Source organism: Mustela putorius, unplaced genomic scaffold (assembly GCF_011764305.1).
Source record: "Mustela putorius furo isolate JIRA1106 unplaced genomic scaffold, ASM1176430v1.1 tig00000450_pilon_pilon_pilon, whole genome shotgun sequence".
In the NCBI taxonomy this organism is placed as follows: domain Eukaryota; kingdom Metazoa; phylum Chordata; class Mammalia; order Carnivora; family Mustelidae; genus Mustela; species Mustela putorius.
Genome location: NW_025421385.1, coordinates 19904305 through 19927202, shown reverse-complemented (window position 1 = coordinate 19927202; position 22898 = coordinate 19904305). Strand labels below are relative to the sequence as shown.

At 35.4% G+C, this 22898-nt stretch overlaps 1 pseudogene; it reads right to left on the bottom strand.

Moving 5' to 3' along the window:
- Nucleotides 1-19830: 19830 nt before the first annotated feature.
- LOC101674505 lies at nucleotides 19831-20741 on the bottom strand (annotated as a pseudogene).
- Nucleotides 20742-22898: the final 2157 nt, after the last annotated feature.

Sequence of the window (22898 nt, the reverse complement as noted above, 5' to 3'; positions counted from 1 at the left end):
TTTTTTTTTCTCCTGAATTTCCCTGAGAAGGAAAGAATTCTTTGAATGCATGGTATTAAAAAGAATTCTAAATAAATTGGAACACAAGAGGCCTTTGGTTTGGGGCAACTTTGAAAAGTATCAGCTTTTTATCAAGAAAGGAATTATATTACTTTCTTTGATCTGCTCCTTCCCTCATTTGCCTTGAAGCTATTAGGGCCCCCTTTTTGGTCTCTTCCAGCTTGGATGGTCACTTACTCTCCAGTGAATGTGACTTGGAAAGGAATTACAACGAGCCACTGCTTTGTCCCAAAGTCCTCAGATTCTAAAGGGTTCTCAAGTGAGATTTAGCAAAGCAGCACACTTCTGACTCAGAATATCTTTGGATTCAGACTTAGGTTTTTTCAATTATTGACTTGGAATCTCTTCAGACCTGGTTCGTCTTCTGAAACAAGTTCATGATAAATTATCTCATAATAAAAAAAAACACTAAGTTTTTATCTTAGAATCACTTTTAAGATACAGTGATCAAAACTGGCATACCAGGGCACTGTGGATCACCATTCATTTTTTTCCTCAAATGATTCTTTTGATGGAAATTTTGGCATTTTAATTTTGAGAGTGTGGCATTGGAGGAATCTGGGGGAATCTGGGGGAACTAGTTAAAAAGCAGTCTCAACCTAGAAAACAATGATATAGCCATGCACTTCTTTTGGTGGATGATAAAATTCTTCAAGGATCTTCTTTATAGTTTAATGATCTTGTTATTCTAAATATTTGGAAACAGATATGCTTAACTTCAATCACTAGGACTGATGTGCTCAAGATCCAAGGTAGGGAGGTAGAGTCTAGCACTTTACTTGCCTGGTCAAGTCATTCTTACAAGAAAAAATAAGTGCAGAAAACTACTACTTTCTACTTCCAAAAGTATCTCTCTCTCCCAGTAGTAAAAAAAATTGATTTTGTTTTTATTTTATATTCGTTTCCAAAGACACACACATTTTACACAATTTAAGTAGAAAAGTCAGAAAGCTTATTTGTTTAGAGAGGAATTGGCAAAATATTTGGGACTCGCTCATATTACCCATTCCTTAAGTAACAGCAGCATCTGTAACTTGATTGAAAAGATGTTTTTCGGCCAAAATTAAAGGATCTAAAGTCAGTAGAGTTGGATCAGAACATACTTAGATAATGCGTGGATATTATAGTTGGACTGGAAGATAGCCAAACAATTCACATACAAATAATTGAACATTCAGTTGCTGTTCACATAAACCTGATGTAATAATGCCTTATTAGAGAGTCACTTTCTACTTCCTCTGAACCCTTTTCCAAACACCTTTTAACTTCAGAATTGGTCCAGTGCAAAGAGCCAAAAGAACTAAGTGTCCTGCCAGAAAATCTCTTTGCATTTCTGTTACTGGAAACCAATAGGCTTAAAACAAAGACATCTTCTAAGGGAAACTGTGAAGGACTTACCACCCAAATATTGGGCCAAATGAATAAAACTCAGATAACATTTTGAATAAGGATTATTTTGCCTATCAACAATTATGAACATTTCAATTTACTCAAGGTGATGGAGAATTAATCAAGTTGATCTGAAAATGTATCACATATAAAGAACATGTGTAGATGTAGTATATACATGTACTAGTACATAACACATTTGATGTAAAATAGAGCTATCTGTAATTGTTAAATTTCAAACACTTTCTCCTAATGTTAACTGGTCCCAAACTTTAATTGGACCAACCTGCCCAATCATGGTATCACATATGTAGCATTCCAAAACACAGGTCTTTTTTTCCTCTTCACTTCCTTCTTGGGTGTTTCTGATTCATTAGGATTGGAGAGGGTCTCCAGAAACTGTGTTTAAAAAAAAAAAAAAATCTCTTAGTCTTTCTGAAGAGGAACTCAATTTTCCATCTCCTCACTTAGACTACCTGTTAGCTTGGCACCTTAGCTCCCTCGGAAATGAGTAAATAAAGTGAATACTCTGACACCAAATATTAGGATGCGCTATTTTCGCACTAATCCCCAGTATTTGCAATTACATTTGTAGGTGTTTCTAATGCAGACGAAAGAAAAGCCCCAAACAGTTAGAGTTACACTAAATGGGAAAGCCATTCCTGAAGCTGTTGTGAACAGACTTCAGTCTTAGAAGTAGCTAGGAATCTTTTCTTAGAGAAATCAAGTTCAGAAACAAATTGAAAGCTGTCCCTCAACTTGGAAATAGTAAGAAGAGATCAGTGTCCAGGTTTTTCAAGTGGGCATGGAAGGAAAGTATTCCAGGATCAAGTACCAAAAGCTAGACTTTTGTTAACTTTTATTTCCTTTTGAAATTCTGTTTCTTTTATGTTTAAAGATTCTGTTTATTTATTTATTTGAGAGAGAGAGCATGTGCTTGTACAAGTGTGGTGGGGGGAGGGGCAGAGAGAGGGAGAAACAGACCCCCTGCTCAGCTCAATGCAGGGCGCCATCCCAGGACCCTGCGATCATGATCTGAGCCAAAGGCAGAAGTTTAACCAAGTGAGCCACCCAGGCACATCCTGAAATTCTATTTTCTTATTACAAAAGTAAATTCTGTGAAGAATCTATAGTAAAGTATGCTGAATAAAAATTAGTTTGAATATGTATATAAATAATGGTTTCACTTAAGGTCAGATATGTTTCAGTAAATTGGGTTGGATGGGGACCAACTTTATGTTTTTGTTTTAAAATCAGCATTAGTGCAGTGTAATTACTATGCAATACAATGCACTTATTTAGAAAGTTAAAAATAAAGGTAAATTTTGGAAAATAGAAAAATTGTTTTAAAATCGGGAAAATGTTTAAAAAATCAAAAAGAAAATATCACCATATTCACAATCATTTAATATTTTGTAGTATTTTCTTCTGTTTTAAAATATGCTTGTCTACATGTCAATGTTGAAATGCATATAGATATTTACAAAATTTTAAGCCCCATAATTGTGTGACTTCGCTTTAGCTGACACCATTGCTGTCTAAGATGTTGTTTTTAGTTGGAGCAATGACTCAATTAAATTTGACAATACAATAGCTACCATTTATATGTTGCCTATAGTAGACACTATGTGCTTGACACACGTTGAGGCTTTTGCTCTTCAAAATAACGAGGTGGGCATTTTGTTATTTTCCATTTAATTGATGAAGAAAGGAGGGACAGAGGGTTTGAGTGATTTTGCTACTACTTTGTAGCAGAAGCAAGATTCGAGGCCTGCTGGAAGGTTGTTCTTACCAGCCATAAGAGCCCACTGGGGGCTGTGTGGACAGGACACAATTCCCTGTAACTCTCTGCTCCTGCATTTCTGTTTTAACATAAACATGTAAATGGCAGAAAATTAATTAGGTGGCCTTGAGGTTCTTTGCAGGCTTTGCTGTAGTATTGCAGAAGGAACCATTGATCTCAGTGTTCCTCTCAGCCCGAGTTTTTTGCCTTGGTGTTTGGTTTTTCAACAGAAATAGTGAAGAAAGAGGATTTCACGAATAACTGAAGACTTACTTGAGGCAGATTTCATTTTCCTTTTTTTCAGTAAAATAGCTCTGATTTTTGTTGCAGAGCTGAAAAGGGACTCTGAAATGGTTGCTGCAAAAGTCTTTGAGGCCAATTTCTAAATCCTTGCAAACAATCTAAGAAAATACCTCAGTTTTCGTTCAGATTAATTTAACAGTTGGATACCTAGTTCTGATAAATAGTCTATTTTAATTTAGGCTGTGAATACAGGCAAGAGGAATGTCTGACCTTCCAATAGGGCTTGCCATGTTAAGGCAGTCTCCTAAGCCTTCGTGCTGGTTGCACTGAGCTAACAAAGCTCTTTCCCTGGGAAATCAGCCATTTTAATTGCTCCAGCTTCCACTGAAGGGTATCTGAAGTGACCAGACCCCAGAGGGACAGAGCCATAATGGAGAACATTTATTGCTATTCTTGTGTCCTCATTGTTCAGTGACACTCGGAAGCATCTCTATTTTTTAGTATCATGTAATCAGCATCAAATTATTTTCTCTGGAAACCTTGACCCTATTATTATTAAATCATGTGCACACTGTTAAATGATTTGCAAGCTGTCCAACTTAGCTTCATTTTTTCTACATCTCTCCAGTAATTGTATTTTCATTTTATAACAACAAACTTCTCATAGGTCAAAGAAAGCATCCTCTCAAGGAGGACAAATGCCCTTTACTTCACATTCAATTTAATGAAACGGGAAAGGAAATCACTGTTACTGAGCCTTCATTCCCTGCGCTTGGTGATAGAGCAGCCCAGCACTCGTGAGTGATGGAAACCTCTAGGCTGACGTCTGGTGTTAGATGATTTCAGACACACAAAGGAAATCCACTTGTTTGGGGCTGCTGTAGAGGCAGCTGGCCTGCAGAGTTAAGCTACAGCATAAAGATCACGCTTGCCTAACGTCTGAATTTAAAAATGAAATAAAATAAAATCAAATTAAGGCGGAGGGAAACATCTGCCCAGCATCTGTTGTAATCTCTCTTATAAGCCTTGGACTCTTCCTAGAAATATCAGTTCATCAGGTGACACTACTAAGACCAGTATCACAGGAGAGAATGTAAAATTCTGTCGTCTAAGATACAGAGATCCAACTTTCTTTTGGGTACATATCAAGATATCTGACTTAATTAACCCTTGACTTAGTCTTGGGTTTCTTCTAAATAGTTTATTTTATATCCTCAACACATAGTTTTTTTGTTTTGTTTTATTTTTTATATTTTCAATACCTCGTATGGTTCCTTGCACATAGTTCATATTCAACAGATGATGTTGGAGAGGCATATAATCTGTTAAGTTTGCCTGATACTTTAGAAGAGCTTTGATCTTTTCTTAGATCTCTTTACCTTTTTTTTTCTTTTGTGGAAAATTTCTAACAATCTACCGTTTATATTGTGTTTGGGAAAAAAAAAAAACTTTGATTTACTCTTAGGTATTTTGTTATGGAATATTTCAAACATAAAAGGAGCTAGAGAACAATATAATGGATATCCACATACCTACAAGGAATCTTTAAAAAAATCTTAAATTTTGTCATATTTGTTTTAGAGATATTTTAAAAAGAAGCAAAACGCTGAAGACGCAGCCGAAGCCCCCATCCCTCCACGAATCTGCTTTCCTCCACACCCATCTTCTGAAAAGGGAGCATCTACTCAGAGTTTGATATACATCATTCTCATTCATGGCTTGTCAGTACATACTTACATTTTTTACTATGTAAGTTGTTTATATTTTACTATTTGGGTAATATATATTTTACTATGTACATGTTTATGTATAAAATCATTGGCAACACAGTGTACCTATGATTTTCAAATTTTCTCTTTACATTCAATATTATGTTTTCCAGATTTATTCATGCTTACTTATTTGATTAAAGATCACTGTTTCAACTCTGATATAGATTTTTTTTTTAATTTTCAGTGGAGCGTGAACCATTTGTCTAATTAAAACACAATACAATGGATTATTAGAAAATATGATTAAAAAAAAAGACGTACTAAAGGCGTTACACTTTTCATTATTACATTTAACAGATAAAAATTACTCCAGGGGCACCTGGGTGGCTCAGTGGGTTAAAGCCTCTGCCTTCGGCTCAGGTCCTGGGATCGAGCCCCACATCAGGCTCTCTGCTCCGTGGGGAGACAGCTTTCTCCTCTCTCTCTGCCACCCTCTCTGCTTGTGATCTCTGTCAAATAAATAAATATTAAAAAAAAAAAAAGATAAAAATTACTCTATCAAGCTGCTGTGAAAGTATTTAAATGCTTCCTCTCAGTTTTAGTACTATCTTGACACAGACTGGTAACAAATAGTTTGCCATCTGATATAGGTTCATAGACTGTGCTTTGAGTGACATTGGTCTTAAGCATCTACTTTCACATACACCCCCCCCGCCACACACACACAATTACGCAGTTGTACCCTTTGTTTATTCATTCCTCTTTTGGTAAGTATTTGTTTCTAGCTGCTGCTTTCACAAACAGTGCGGCAATGACTATCCTGACCGATATATCACCTCTCCTTGTGCAGGAGGCACTGTGTGCAAAATGCAACTGTTTGATCAGAAGAGACTATCATCTTCTTCCTTAATGGTCTTTCTACATTTTTGCTTGCATTTCCCAAAAGAACTTTAAAATCTAAACAACGTTACGAACCTAAACTAAAAGCTAAAACTAAGCCCCTCACACCTCTTAAGCTGATAGTTAAAATCTTTTGACATGAGTTCAGTTAGTCGCAGAAGATATGAATGCTATCTTGCAAATACAGACGACCCCTGACATATGATGATGTGACTTACAAGTTTTTGACTTTATGATGGTGCAAAAGTACTATTTATGCACTCAGTAGAAACCATACTTAGAATTTTGAATTTTGATCTTTTCCCCGTGAACACTATGTGGTAGATACTCTCTTATGATGCTGGGCAACAGCAGCAATGTGTAGCTCTCAGGCTGCCGTGCTATCACAAGGATAAACAACCAATACGCTTACAATCACTCTCTACCCATTCAATCCTTCTGGTTTTCATTAAAAACAGTATTTTTATAGTATTCAATAAATTACATGAGATGTTCAATTTTTTATACATTAGACTTTGTGTGTTTGTCCAACTGTAGGCTAATGTAAATGTTCTAAGCATGTTTAAGGTCTATCAGGGTAAGCTATGATGTTTGGTAGGTTAGGTACTTTACATGTGTTTTGAGCTAATGATATTTTCAACTTACAGTGGGTTTATTGGGATGTAGTCTCATTGTAAGTCCATAAAGATCTGTACGGACATTTATTTTATTTTATTATCTTTTAATTTTTCAAATGAATGAAATTCAAAAGATTTCATTTATTTATTTGAGAGAGAGAGCACAGAAGAAGAGTGAGAGGGAGAAGTAGTTTCCCCGCTAAGAAGGGAGCCCAATATGGGGCTCAATCCCAGGACCCTGGGATCCTGACCTCAGTCACAGGCAGGTGCTTAAGGACTGAGCCACCCAGGTGCCCCCGTACTGACATTTAAAATAAAAGTTCATTTAGTCGTCTTTAAACTGTACTAAATGTAATAGAAACATCAGTAACATTTCTCTCTATGGGTTTTTTAAAGATACAAGAGCAGGTTCTTCTTTAAGATTTGAAAATTTTGCACTGTGACTTTTACTTTGCAAATTTGTATTTCCATCTTATGTTTCTCAAATAATTTTATGTTAATATATAACATACTGTTATATTTGAAAGTGTTTTATTGATCAGTCTGTCATAGTTTTCTTCAACAATAATATACAGGTACGTTTAACTTTCTTGTGACATTAGGCTCTAAAAACATTTTTGTACTGGGATGGCATTATAGTTAATTACTATAACATAAGTGCTCAAGTCCACAAAATATGTTAAAAAAATTTGATAAGGGTAAATTGTATTGGGAATATATTTCTAAATGAGATGGACTTTGTAAATTAGTTCATATAAATGAATATTATATAAAGTTAAGTGAAATAATTTTCAACATCAACCTAATCCCCATTATTCAAATAAATGTCTAGATAAGAACACGAATCTTTTGCTGTAACAGAATTAACAGCATTATATATTTCTCCAAACTTCTTTTGTGTATAAACAAAAATTAAAATAATGATAGAGCATATTAATAATTAACAAGCTTCTTAAGCCAAAAATTTAATTAAGTTCTTCAGTTTCATTGAAAGTAAAGAATTAGAAGCCATTTCACTTTTTTTTAAAATTAAATAATCTGGTTTATTAATAAACTGAATAACACACTGCTCTTTAAAAATATGTAAATAAGGTAGGGATGCAAAAAAATCTAGATTCTGTAATGTTAACTAAAATAGAATTTTAAAATAATATGGGTACATTGATTACAAGTATGAAAAATTATCTCTGCAATATTAAAGCAAGGAGAGACCATTGTATCTTGACCCTAGTTCGGGTTTTATGGTGAAGAGGGCTGGGATTTCTCTTTTTTGCTGGTTCTGCTTACATTTCACCCCAGAGTTGGTCATATGTAATTAAAAAATGTAAAAGGCCATATGGAACTTTCCTTGAACAACTCTAGAAGAAAGGCAGTCCAAAAATGAGAGCACGGTTATCAAGATATTATCACATTGTTAACACACATTAGGATGGTCATTAAATTCTGATAACTAGGTCTCCAGTTGGAGTGTCGGTGTACTGAAGTCTTTCTGAATCTTCTCGCAGGGGTCAGCACTGCAGTGGTGGCAAGGGTCAGCCTAGAATGAGGACTACCTTAGGTTTTGGGGGGCTACAGGTGGGGTAGAATATGTGCTATCACCCATGTGGTTCATGAAGGGAAGTCATCTCCCTTTCAAATACAAGTGTTTCATAAAAGTTATCGATTTTCTCCATTTCTGGGAAGTATTCCAAAAAGGCTTTTCCAAGACTTAACAAATACGGGATTATATTTATTAATTTTTCACTTAAAGTTACCCTACCTAAAGCAGTTACTCACAGAAAACCGAGAAAAATCACAACTCTTTGTTTTCTGTAACATTAGAGATTGCACGTGGTTTTGATGAAACCTTTCTATTTTATCATGCCCTCTAAATAATTTTGTTAATATCCTGGAGACATAGGCACTACTCAAGACATAAGGGAGCAAGAATGCTTACCAAGTTCTTCCTCATCACAGATAATGGCTGCACCAGAGAATACACATTTAATGGTGGATTGGCATTTGCCAACATGCTGTTCACTTATCTTTAATATTCTAATTTTAAGGAGATAAAACATGAAGTTTTGGCATGAGTATATCTATGGATTAAATAAGGCAAACTTGTATGTAATTTTTTTATAACTTTCCTTTTCTTTGCTTTTATACATTTATGTATGGAAGATAAAGGTTTTTCAGATAATATTAATTTATTAATTAAATTAAATTTAATTTTTTGTAGTTTCAAGTTTTTACTTAAATTCCAGTTAGTTAGGGTGCCTGGGTGGCTCAGTGGGTTAAAGCCTCTGCCTTCAGCTTGGATGATGGTCCCAGGGTCCTGGGATGGAGCCCTACATAGGGCTTTCTGCTCGGTGGGGAGACTGCTTCCCCCACCCCCTTTCTGCCTGCCTCTCTGACTGCTTGTAATTTCTCTGTCAAATAAATAAATAAAATCTAAAATAAATAAATAAATAAATAAATTCCAATTAGTTAACATACAGTGAAATACTAGCTTCAGGTGTAAAATTCAGTGTGGAAATTAATTTTCAAAACCTCTCCTTGTGTATGTACTATTTAGAATGTCTTCACATCTTTCTAGAAGTTTGTATTCTGAAGACTGCTGTTTGATTTAACTAACCATGGTCAAATTGCTCTTAAAAGTATTTGCATACCCTTGAGACGCCCGGGTGGTTCAATTGTTAAACATCTGCTTTCGGCTCAGGTCATGATCCCAGGGTTCTGGAATTGAGTCCCACACGGGGTTCCCTGCTCAGTGGGAAGTCTGTTTCTATCTCTCCCACTACCCCTGCTTGTGTTCCCTCTCTAGCTGTGTCTCCTCTTTCTGTCAAATAAATAAATAAAATCTTGAAAAAAAAAAGTATTTGCATATCCTTACTATTGGTGTTTGAATGTTACCATTTCTCCACCTGCCTGCCAATTCTTTGTATTGTCAGACTTTTCTTCATTTTTGCTAATTGGATGGATGTGTGGGGATCACATATTGTTTTAATGTGTTTTTTTAAAGTAATCTCTTGAGATGTATATCATCATTTGATATATATACAATGGTTATTTGTGTTCTCTTTTCTCTAAATGATCTGGCCATATACTTTATCCATGTTTGGGGTTTTCTTTTTCTTTTTGGTTTTAGGAGGTCTTGATATATTCTAGTCTTTTGTCATTTAACCAAAATCAGAACTGCACATATTCTTTTCTCTTGGTGGCTTCATTTTCCTTGTTTCTATTATGCATCACTGTATTAAGATCAGAAATTTTCATGGTTTACCTAGCTTTCTTTCATAGGTTTTTGTTTGTTTGTTTTAAAAAAAACCTTTTTAACCCCAAGGGTTATAATTTCTCCTAAAAATATTAAAGACTTATTTTTTACTTTCCAGTGTTTAATCTATCTGGAAATTATCTTTTCATATTGTGTGAAATAAAAATAATTGTATTTTTTCCCTATGGATATCTTATTGTCCTGGCATCATTTGTAGCATACCCCTTTTCCGTTGACTTATAAAGTCATTTCATTCTATGTTAAATTTCTGTCTATAACCATTGCTGGTTACTCTACTCTCTTGTTTAAATACTACTCTATGCTTAAAGCTATTATTACATATTCTTAAGTTATTGAGGCATAACTTAAATACCATAAAATTCATTCCGTGCAGGTGTACATCTCAATGATTTTTAATAAATTTACACAGCTGTGCAACCATCACTACAACCTGGATTTTAGAACATTTGCGTCATCCCCAGAGGTTTCGTTATGCCTGTTTGCCACCAATCCCCACCCCATGACCAGTCCCTCCCTGGCAACCACAGATCTGCTTTCTGTCCCTTACAGATTTCCCATTTGTAGAGATTTCATATAAACAGATTCTTACAATATGTGGACTTTAATGACTTAGCGTATGTAATGTCTCTGAAGCTCATCTACGTTACAGCATGAAACCATGGTTCATAATTTTTCACGATGACTTGTATTCCATTGCAGAGATATACCACATTTGTTTACCAGTTCGCCAACGGATAGATGTTTAGATTGCTTTCACCTTTTAGATATTATGGATAATGCTGCTATAATATTCATTCATGGGTCTTTGGGTGGACATAATTTTCATTTTCATTGGGAGGATACCTAGGAAGTGAATGTCAGGTTTTAAAGTAAGTATAAAGTTAACTTAAAAAACAACAACAACACCACCGATAAACTGTTTTTTAAAGTGGCTATATGATTTTATATTCCAATCAATAATGCATGAGAGCTCCAGTTGTCCACATTCTTGTTAACACTCCGTTTTGATGGTTGTTTGGATTAGTCAGTTTAGTGGGTATTTAGTGGTATTTCATTATGGCTTAAGTTTGGATATCTCTGGTGACTAATGATATTGAGCATCTTTTCGTGTGCCTATTAGCTATTCATATATCTTCTTTGGTGATGTGTCTATTTAAATCTTTTACCCATATTTTAATTGAATTGATGCCTTCTTAATACTGAATAATTACATTTTTTTTAAAACAAATACATGATTTGCAAATATTTTATCCTAGTCTTTGATTTGTCTCTTCATTTTCTTAATGTTAACCTTAGAAGAACAAAAGATTTTTATTTTAATAACATCCTGTTAATTGGGGTGCCAGGTGGCTCAGTGGGTAAGGCTCTGCCTTCTGCTCAGGTCGTGGTCTCAGGGTCCTGGGATTGAGCTCCATATTTGGCTCTCTGCTCAGCAGGGAACCTGCTTCTCCTCCCTGTCTCTGACTTCTCTGCTTATGTGTGATTTCTGTCTGCCAAAAACAAAAATAAATAAATAAAATCTTAAAAAGAAATCCCGTTTATCAATTTTTTTGTTTCATGGATTGTGCAGTTTGTGTCACATTGAAGAATTTTTTTGTCTGCCTTGAGGGCACAAAGATTTATTTATCTTATGTTTTCTTATAGAATTTTTATAGTTTTAGTTTAGTTTAGTATTTATTTATTTATTTAATTATTAAATTCTAGTTAGTGGCCGTACAGTTCAATGTTGGTTGCAGGAGTAGAGTTCAGTGGTTCATCATTTACATATAACACCTGTGCTCATCATAACAAGTGCCCCCCTTAACACCCATCTCCCATCTGCCCCATCCCTCACCCACCTCCCTCAATCAACCCTCAGTGTGTCCTCTGTAGTTAAGAGTGTCTCATTATTTGTTGCCCAGTTTTAGCTTTACAATTGCGCCTAAGACCCATGTTAAGTTAATCTTTGTAATGCTGTGAGGTAAAAATTTAAGTTAGTTTTTAAAGATTTTTCTTGTGGATATCTAATTGTTTCAGTATCATGTGTTGAAATGACTCATTTCCTCCACCGAATTATCTTGGCACATTTTTGAAAAGCAACTGATTATTACAGTTAAGGAAGAAGACTAGAATGAACCATATGGTACCCAATTAGCGATGGAGACACTATCAGTATAAACACATTTACCTTAATATAAATACTGATGGATGGACCTATCTATTTATCTATCTCATTTACATTACACCATTATATATACAGATACATATATAATGGTCTATATGTGTATATATATGTGTATATATGTATATGTATATACATATACACATATGTAAATGTATACATATACATATATATGTATATATGTATATTTATACATATATATAAAAAACTATAGGTTGTGTGTACATGGGTTAATATAAACACACATATTTCCCAGCTTTGTCTTCTGAGAAGGTCTAGAAACAAACAACATGCCCCATGCCCATTGACGTCTAGATGTTGGTTTTTAATACTCTTCTCCAATGAAAGGAACCAGGGCTCCTTGGAGAAATGTTGGATCCTAGGTCTGGATCAGGAAAATACAAGACAAACCCAGAGATCCTGTGGGAAAGTAAGAAAGTCCTTAAAAGACAAAATGATGAGAATTTTTCAAAGTGACACAGGAGATGATGTGTAAAGCTCCCAATGGCCAAAGCTGGGAAGATTTAAAGAACAAAATAAATAATGTAGTATCAGATTATAATCCATATTATAAACCAGATTATAATCCAGAGTTTAAGTAAATCCTCATGAGTTCATTCTGATATAAACAAATGATCAAATAAATATGAAAAATAAATATCCCCTCCAAGGAGTTATTAATTATGAATAATTTATGTAGATAACTACCTTATGGAGGCTGTGCATAACTCCCCCCACCCCCTTAAGTGAGGACTGCGCATAGGGACTCCCTTCCAAAGAATATAGTATGCACGAGGCTGGGGAGGCCCCAAAGAGTAATTTCACCCTAGAATAATCGGACAAGAATTACTGCAGTCAAGTGATGAAAGTCAAAATATTCAGCCATATCATGTTGCTAACATGTATCCTTGATATAATGGGGTATGAAAAACACTTTACCTTTGTAGTCTTTCTTCCCCAACATGCATAACGGTCTAAACATGAGAAAAACACTAGACAATCTCAGTGTGAGGGACATTCTACAAAATACCTAACTAGTAATCCTCATAACTACCTAAGTCATAGAAGACAGCAAAGCAATTTGACAAACGGTCCCAGTCTAGAGAAGCCTAGGGAGACATCCTGACTAAATGCGATGTGGTACCCTGAATGTGGCCCTGCAACAGGAAAAGAACATTTCATACAAATGAAGGGACTCGAAATAAAGTAGGGACTTTAGCTAATAATATTGTACTAATATTGATTCATTAGTAGTGACAGAGGTACCAAAATAAAGTAAGATTTTAACAATAGGGGGAACTGGGGGCAGCGTATCCTGAAACTCTCGGTACTATTTCTGAATATAAGACTACTCTAAAACAAACAAAAATCTTTTTTTTTTTTTTTTTTAAATTGAGATTTGTTTATTCATTTGACAGAGAGAGAGAGAGAGAGAGAGAGAAAATAAGCAGGGAGAGTGGCAGGCAGAGGGAGAGGGAGAGGGAGAAGCAGGTTCCCTTTCATCTCAGGACCCCGGGATCATGACCTAAACTGAAGGCCGTTGCTTACCCAACTGAGCCACTGAGGCGCTCTGAAACAAGAATCTTTAAGGCTTTTGAGGACAGTCTTTTTTTTTTCTGTCACTCTATCTTTTTAGTGTATCAATTTTGTTGGCTCTTCAAAGAACCAACTTCTGATTCTGTTGTTTTTCTTTATTGGTTTTATTTTTCTGATTCATTGATTTCAGCACTGCTCTTTATTTGTTCTTTCTTTCTATTTAATTTAGGTTTCTCTTTTCTCTTTTTTTTGAGGTATGGGCTTAGATCATTTCTTTTATTTCTATCTTTTTTTTCTCTCTCTCTTTAATATAAGTATTCAAATTACTAAATTTCCCTCTAAGCACTTCTTTAGGGGCATTCCCCAATTTTTATGTTGTGTTTTTTTTTTTCAAGTAAGATTTTCTTATTTTCCCTGTGGTTATTGGTTTGACCTTTGGGTTATTTACAGATGGTCAATTTCCAAATACCCGAGATCTCTCAAATTTCTTTCTGTGGTCACTTTTTAATTTAATTTTATCGTGCTCAATGAATGTATTTTATATGATTTTAATTCTCTTAGATTTACTGAGACTTAGTGAATGACTAAGACTATGGTCTATCCTGGGGAATGTTCTATTTATTCTTGAAAAGAATGAGCATTCTACTGTTTCGGGGTGGAGCATTCTATAAATGTTAGGTTAGGTTGTTTGATCGTGTTCAAATCTTCTATACCAGTATTAATTTTCTGCCCAGTTTTATCAATTGTGAGAATGGGGTATTAAAATCACCTATAATTGTTGGACTGTCGGTTTTCTTTTTAATTTTGTCTGTATTTGGCTTGTATATTTGGGGACTCTACTCTAAGGTGTGTGTACATGTATAGCTTCCATATATATTGACTCTTGTATCATAAAATATCCTTCTCTATCACTATTAAATTTTTTTTTGTCTTATACTCTATTTTGCCTGATGTCAGTATAGCCACCCCAGCCCTGTATATTTAGTCTATCTTTTCTCACCCTTTTACTTTCAATTTAGCTGTGTCTTTCCACCCAGATTGTGTCACTTACAGACAACATAGCTGGATCTTGTTTTTTAATTCCATCTGACCATCTCTGCCATCTCAATACTTGAAAAGACATTGATATATCTGGTTTTATCTCTATCATTTTGTTCTTTGTTTTCAACATCTCATGTCTTTTTTTGTCCCTTTGTTCTTCCTTTTACAGTTTTTGTATTGAGTCAATATTTTAGTATATTATTTTATTTTCTTCTTTGAAAAACTAATAGCGTTATTAGGGTTTAATTCATATATAATACGTTTCATCCACTTAAAGTGCGCAATTCAGTACTTTTTAGTGTATTCACAGAGTTGGCCTACCATCACCACAGTAAATTTTATAACACTTCTGTCACCACCAAAGAACCCCCGTACTTATTAGCAGACACTTCCCACTTCCTCCTAAATCCCTCCCTGACCCAACCCTAGGCAACCACTGATTTACTTTCCATCTGCAGGGATTTGCCTATTCTGGTAAGAGCGGATATCTTTGTATTGTTTCTTAGGAGAAACGCATTTAGTCTTTTACCATTAAGCATGATGTTAGCTATGGGTTTTTCATATATGCCTTTAATCAGATTAAGGAAGTTCTCCTCTCTTCTTTCTTTGTGAGTATTTATATCAGGAAAGATGTTAAGTTTGGCCAAATGATTGTTCTGCATCAATTGAGATAACCATGTGATTTTGTTTTGATGCCTGTTGTTATGATGTATTGCACTAATTAATTTTAGGAAGTCAAACCCTGCATTCCTGGATTGAATTCCACTTGGTAATGGTATACAGTCCTTTTTGTAGGTTGCTGGATTCAGGTTACTAGTATTTTATTGAGGGTTTTCTCATCTTATATTTATAGGAGATGTTAGTCTATAGATATTTTTCTTGAGATACATTTTTCTGATTTTGGTATTAGGGTAATACTGACCACATAGAATGAGTTGAGAAGTAATCCTTATCTTTCTATTTGGAAGAGGTTGTGAAAAATTGGCATTAATTCTTTCTTGGTAGAAATCACCAAGGAAGACCTCTGGGCCTGGGCTTTTCATTGTAGGGAGTTTTTACTTATTTATTTTTTCAATCTTTTTATTTATTATAGGTCTGTTTAGATATTCCTTTTGAGATAGTTTTGGTTGTTTTTGTTCTTCCTGGATTTTTTCAATTTCATCTAATTTATGTACTTCGTTGGCATATGGTTGGTCATAGTATTCCCTTATAAATCTTTTTTATTTCTGTAAGGTTGATAGTGATTTCTCCTCTTTCATTATTATTTTCTTTAAACTCCACATTTTTGAGTTGTTTCCTTAGTGGTTACACTAAGGATACTACACATTTAACTATCTTTTAACTATATTTTAACATATATAACTAATGTATATACTATACATTTTAACTATCACAAGGTAGATGAAGCTAATGTTGAATTAATTCCAGTAAAATATAACAACAATTTCTGCCTACTTTATGCTGTTATTGTCATATATATTCTATGTATGTCATGAATCCAACAATACAGTGCTACCATTTTTGCCTGTTACAATGCATGGCTCTTTCATTTTTAGAGTTTCTCTCCACTTAAGATTGCAAACGCAGGTTAGCAGAGCAGAAGGTTTTCCCTGTTCATTACCTAATGAGTTTGCTGCTTTTATTGACAGCACTGCTATCCCTGAGTTATTGCCCTTTGCTCCAAATCAAGTCTGCTCCAGTGGACAGCAAAGCTGCAGGTTTTCCTGGCAAACCCCACCCTTGTAAAATTACCATGTCAGCTGACTCTGTGTGTGTGTGTGTATGTGTGTGTGTGTGAGTATAGGAAGCATGTAAGGGAAAAGAGGCTGCAGACAGACTCCCCCTGTTATTACACAAAGCTTTGTCATTTTTCATACATAAATGTGGTCAGTTTTGTTGTTATTGGTCAACTTTTTACAGCTCCAAAATGGGTGTTTTTCACAATTTTGTCCAGTTTTGTTTGTTTATTGGAGAGAGGATTCTCCAACATTTTCATGCTTTCACATCCAAAAAGCCAAACTTGCTGTTTTACAAAGAGAATGCTTCTTATGAAAAAGTTAAATAATATGTAAAGAAATAAAGAAATAACCCCCAACTACTATTAACCTCAATGTGACTATCCTTTCATGCTCTCTTAATGTATTACCATACAATTTTATATTAAGAGGAGCACACATTACAGAATGTTTTATAGCCCACTTTCTTTCTTTCAACAAGGTAGTGGGTATTTCAGTGTCAGTGTGAATAGATTTACATCAGCCATTTTAATGCCTACACAGGAGACCATTTTATGACATGGTGGTTCTAAATTTTTTTACCCTGTCCCTTACTGAGGAATTTTAAGATGGCTTCTTCTTCTTCTTTTTTTTTTTTTTCATTCTACAAACAACAATGTGATATATGTATATCTTAGCACATTTGTTTAGATATCTTCTCTAGCATAAATTTCTATGGAAAATGCTACAGTTTTCAGGGTCATTCTGATTTAGGGAATATTTTGTCATATCACCCTCCAATTTACAATCCCTCCGTCAATGCGTATGGGTAGCTATTTCTTTATATTTTCATAAGATCTGAGCATTATTCACTACTTGCACGTTTCCCAGACCAATAACTGGCATTGATAATCCCTAGTTTTGCTTACACTTACTTGATTACTAGTGTTTTCAAACATGTTTTCTTGTTTCTATTGAATATTTGTGTCTCATTTTCTGTGTGAATTTCCCATTTCTATTCTTAGTCCATTTTTTTCCTATTGTTTTTTGTTTGTTTGTTTGTTAGGTTCTTTGCCATTGACTATATTATCTTTTATGCTATCCCCATTATAAATCCATTTCCTATTTCATGCCTTCTATTTTATAACATATGTTTCCTTTTATTGGCCTTTTACTTAAGAGTATTTTATTTCTGGGGGGCACCTGGATGAGTCAGTTGGTTGAGCATCTGGTTCTTGGTTTGGGCTCAGGTTGTGATCTCATGGGTGGTGAAATCCAACCCTGTGTTAGGTTCCATGCTTACTGGGCAGTCCTCTAGACATTCTCTCTCCCTCTCCATCTGCCTCTCCCTCCTGCTCTCTCTTTCTTAAATAAATAAATAAATCTTTAAAAAGTTATTTTTAAGGGGGCGCCTGCGTGGCTCAGTGGGTTAAAGCCTCTGCCTTTGGCTCAGGTCATGATCCCAGGGACCTGGGATGGAGCCCCTTGTCGGGCTCTGTGCTCGGCAGGTAGCCTGCTTCCTCCTCTCTCTCTCTGCCTGCTTCTCTGCCTACTTGTGATCTCTGTCTGTCAAGTAAATAAATAAAATCTTAAAAAAAAAAGTATTTTTAGGGAGAGGGTGGTTGTGTTATGGACATTGGGGAAGGTATTTGCTATGGTGAGTGCTGTGAAGTGTAAACCTGGAAATTCATAGACCTGTACCCCTGGGACTAACCTTGTATGTTAATTAAAAAAATGAAAAAAAAAAGTTATTTTTATGAGAGAGCACAAGTTATGGAGTCAGAATGTTAATGTTCCTATTCTAGCTCGTCTTCTTAGAAGCTATATGACTACAGATAATGGATAACTCTATGTGTCAGTTTCTTCAGATATAAAGTGTGAGTAATGCTAGCGACTACCTCATAGAAATTGTGTGAATGTCAAATGTTATAATAATTGTAAAGTGTTTAGAATATTACTTATAAGTCTTAAAGTAGTCTTAGCTTATTGTTATGTAATAAAAATCTATAATATTTTTTGAGTTTCTGGTTTTCACAGCCAGGCTTACCCTAAGATTTTGTGGTCTAAATGTGCTTGGTCACTCTAATATATTTGCTTACACCATGTATCAGTACTTCTACAGGATTAACATTTATTTAATTATACATTCGATCTATTTGCATTCATTTTCGTGAAAGAGTTGTATATCAAATGTTAACTTTTTTCAAATGGCTTATTTTGTGTGCGATCCATGTAATTAAACAATTACCAGATAACTTAATAATTTGTTGCACAGTATACTTTATCTTAGTAATTGAAATGACGGCTTTTTACTAGATTGAATTCCCGCCTATAGTTGATCCTAATTCTGGACTTTCTCTTTTGTTCTAATTATATCTGTCTACTTCTTAATTGAGATCATATTCCTAATATTTAATTACTGAAACAATTTTAATACATTTGCATCCGTATGATCTTGTTTTCTCATTTGTAAAATTGTAAAAATAATTGTATTTACCTCAGAGAGTTGTTAAAAAATTATCATATGTTATATAGAATAGTTATTAGATACTTGTAAATTTTAAAGTATATATTAACAGTTCTTATAATCATTATTCTGGAAGAATGGTTTTATGTTTAGACTGATGGGTTATTACAATAAGACCATCCAGTGAGTCATACCTCCTGTATTCATGTCCCTTTGCAATGTGAATTTCTCAGCTCTCATCAAGAGGTAGAATCTATCTTCCCACCTTGTGGATCTGGGTGGGCCTGTGTCTTGATTTGAGCAGAATGGTAGAAGTGACTTTGTGTGATTTGTATGCCTGGGCCAAAGAGGCTTTAAGTTACCTGCTTTTACCAAATAGGAGTTTTTGGATAACTTTCTGAGTAGAAATATTGAGGTACATTGTGTGGCTGTCCTGGGTAACCACTAACATTTTGGACCATCCATTCCCAGAAGAGATCTCAGTTTCAGCAGTTGCATGAGTGACTCTAGGAGGGATGTGCAGAAAACTATCCAATGGCCCAATCATGAGCAAGTAAATGTCTTAAGCTCAGTTTTAATTCCTTTGGAATGCCACAGTAGATAACTGATAACACAGACTTTAACTTCCCATTTTATTTTAAATTGCTTTTTATTTTATTTTTTATTAAATTATTTTTATTTTATTAAATTATCAAATATTTAAAATTTTTTTTTACACAAAGTATTTTTAATTGGATTTGAAGATGTTTATTGCATTCTGTATGTGGTGAAAAAAAAATGAAACATATCTATATTTAGTGCAAACTTGTGAAATACACCAAGCCTAACTGGGTAGGAAGCAGTCCATGCCCCTCACCTCCTCTGAGACCTGAGTCAGGAGGCCCCACTGGGATGAAGTATTTCCTGCAACAGTGGGGCACCAAGTGGAACATTCACAAATTCTCCCCTTTCAGTATTGGCGGCAACTTGCCATTGTCTTTTAGTTTCTTAGCAATATCCGAATCTCCAATAAGCTTCCCTTTTATAGACAGCTGAGGGTACGTGGACTGATTCGAGTAAGCTTTAAACCCCTGCAGAACTTCTTTGGCTTCTGATATAGCAAATGTCTCATATTCGACACCAGCACTATTTCTTATTTCCAGAATTTGCTGAATTCACATTTTGCTTCCTGTTTGTTTCCTTCCATAAGGAGCATGACAGAAGCTTTATTTGTCAGTACTTTGAGCCTTCCCTCTAATTTGGGAGCTTTGGGGAAAATTGTCTGTAGTTTGTCAGATACTTCCATCCCCTTAATTATATTTAGTCCTCCTATGAGCTCTCCAGAAACATAGAGCTGGGGTTAAGTGGACCAATTGGAATAGGTTTTGAGTCTCTGAAACTTGGTCATGTGAGAAGATACCAAAACTTCTCAACTAAATACTAAATGTTTGTTAAGAATTTCTACCACCTGGGGTGCCTGGTGGCTCAGTGGGTTAAAGCCTCTGCCTTGGGCTCAGGTCATGAACCCGGAGTCCTGGGATGGAGCCTGGCATTGGGCTCTCTGCTCAGCAGGGAGCCTGCTTCCCTTCTTCTCTCTCTGGCTGCCTCTCTGACTACCTGTGATTTCTGTCTGTCAGATAAATAAATAAAAAATCTTTAAAAAGAAAAAAAAGAGTTTCTACCACCTGCTTCCTGAAACCACAGTGGGGCTCTTGAGGAGTTCTGTTCATGAAAATATGCAAGGGGTGGCAGGAGTTCATCCCTTCAGGTGAAGCTTGAGATCTTCTTTAGGATGCTTGTTACCCCTGGGTAGGAAGGAGCCTCTAGATTCATGGCACTGAACTTTTTTGGCCAACTTGGGCATGTGCACCATTGATTAGGTCATTTTTCTCAGAAATCTTGGAAAATTAATTTCATATTTTTCAGATCCTTAAGGCTGGTGTCTAAATGTTGTATCTGTCTTGATAGGATAGGGACCCCAAATGTGGGATGACGATAGAGTGGGGGTTGGTGGCCTGGTTATGAAAGGATTCACCTGAGGCAGAGAAAAAGGAGATAGATGTTTATTGAATACTCCACAAGGGAACCATGGGCAGGACAGTAGAGGAAAGACTGTGTGACATGAGGCCACAGGTCAGGGGGTATAGTAAAAGTGGGAAGGTGAGGAGGTATGGGACATAGGAATTATTCCTTTTTTGGTGACTGTGCCTGGTTGGAAGTAGCCCAGTGGTCTGTTAGAGCCTATGTATAACCAGGTGGATCCCCTGATGGACCTGTTGTCAGCCAGGGGGCTGCTGTGGGTCCTTTCTATCTTGATCACTCAAACCCGTTGCCTGAAAGCAGCCTCTATGTTAAGGAAGAAATTCAACTTCCAACTCCACAATCAAAACTTGAGGGTGTGCTTCAGTTAACTCTGTTATCATGTCATTCATCTGAGTGCATGGCGGAGTCTATGGTGCCCAAACATGGACCTCAAGGAGGGACTTGTCTCTGAGGAGCAGCTGTTCCTCCCAACAGCAGGACTCCACCAACCTCCCTCTGGGCCATTCTGATTCCTTCCATATCTCAATAACTAGAATTTTGCATTCTTTAATAATATTCTTCTCTCTATTCTCCATTTGGTTTTGAATGTCTACTTTAATCATATTCTGGCAACACATATGTCTATGAAAATATAAAAAAAGATGAAAACCCACAGTAATACCTACAATAAAAATGGACAAATTATTAGATTATCAGTGAGGATTTCTTTCCCTATGAATTAGATAGAGGACAGTGCTATATTTAGAAGAACAATGGCTTACTTGTGCTTCATCCCAGGCATTCTGGTCCTCTGAAACTAAAAGATGGTCTTATCTTTCTTCAAGGCCTACTGCCAGCCCGGGTCCACCATCTAGAGACCTGGTATCAGTACTAAATAAATCACGTTATTCTGCACCAAAGTTTGTCAGTTCTTATTCATAATATAAATTCAGGTTGATTACACAAGACAAAGAAGCCTCTGCCACTTTAGGACAGATGCCAGAATAAAATACGATAATCAGCATTTCCAAATCAGTAGCTATCATTTCATGTAGATAAATCTATTTAATTATGTTTCTCTACTATGTGCCAAAAATGTTCTGAAGTCCAAGGTGTTAAGTCTATTCACACACAGTGCTTTTCTGATACTCTGCCCTTTACTTAGTGTGTGACATATTTTATTTCAGAATTTAGGAAAAAGAATAACTAACAACCTTTAGGAAATCAATAAGAAAATTAAGACCAACACAGAAATGAGTAGATTGAAATTTTCCTTAAAGTACCTCCAAAATAAAGACAATCAGAAAGACTGATCTTTGACATGTCTAAAAAGAAAACTAAAAAGAACCAAAATTATCCAAAAAAGGCATCCAGATGGCCAACCGATACATGTGAAGATCCTCAAAATCACTAGTCATCAGGGAAATGCAAATCAAAACTAGAGTGAGATATTGCCTCAAACCTGTCAGAATGGCTAAAATCAAAGACACAAGAAACAACAAGTGTTGGTGAAGATGTGGAGAAAAATAAACTCTTGTGCACTGTTGAATGCAAACTAGTGTGGCCACTGTGGAAGACAATATGGAGGTTCCTCAAATTTACTAGTAGAATTACCATATGATATATACCACTGCTGGGTATTTACCCAAAGAATATGAAGCATTAATTAAAAAAGATATACAGTTCTATGTTTATTGCAGCATTATTTATGACAGCCAAATTATGGAAGCTATCCAAGTGTCCATAAATATATGAGAGGATAATGAAGAGGTGGTTTGTATATACAATGGAGTATTACTCAGGCATAAAATAGAATGAAATCTTGTCACTTGCAATGACATGGATGGAGCCAGAGAGCATTATGCCAAGTGAACTAAGTCGGTCAGGGAAAGACAAAGATCTTATGATTTCACTCATACATGGAATTTAAGAAACAAAAGAATCAAACAAGAAAAAAAGGGACAAAAATTCAAACTCTTCACTATAGAGAACAAACAGA